The following is a 708-nucleotide window of genomic DNA, read 5'->3' as shown; positions in this document are numbered from 1 at the left end:
TGTCACACAAGAGGAACAAGATCAATTAGAGTGAAATTGCAGTAGCTTTCTACATCTGGGTTTACATTAGCTTCAACTGTTCACTACAGCCTCTCGGTGATTTATCACAGAACATCCTCACCCCACACAATCCCCTCCCAGGGGAGAAACATCACAATAAGCAATATGACAGAATCGATTCAAACCAATACGTTCTGTTCTAATGTAAATTAAAAGAGAGCGGTCATCATGAAGTGATCAAGTTGTTGTAGGAACCTATCCAGCTTCATTCACCAATCAACAGAATTCATTTTCTCGGGATCTTTTCATGATTTTTCACGAGAGCTGCCTTTGGTTTTCAGGGGCTCCTTTATCTTTCTCGTTAACTTCACTCTTAAATAATCCAGTCACTGTAGTAACAATCCATTCTGGATTTGAATTTGGCGTTTGGATTTGCACAGAGACAGAACTAGAACAATTCCTCAATGCCCCCAGTGCTTCATTGATGTTTAAGCCACAAACTCAAGGAAATTATCAATATCCCAGATATCACGTTGTTTAAATTGACACAAGGCAATGGGCATAAGTTAACAACAACTAATTTTACAAAATAACTAACACACTGCTATACTCCAAAAAGACATCCCAAAGCACCCTTCTGATCTCCAAGAGGTCCCAGTGACCCCATTTGTTCTGAATGAGGTCCCAGTTGCCCCATGAGTTCTGAAT

Source organism: Rhincodon typus, chromosome 10 (assembly GCF_021869965.1).
Source record: "Rhincodon typus isolate 14 chromosome 10, sRhiTyp1.1, whole genome shotgun sequence".
Classification (NCBI taxonomy): Eukaryota; Metazoa; Chordata; class Chondrichthyes; order Orectolobiformes; family Rhincodontidae; genus Rhincodon; species Rhincodon typus.
This window is presented reverse-complemented; position numbering follows the sequence as displayed.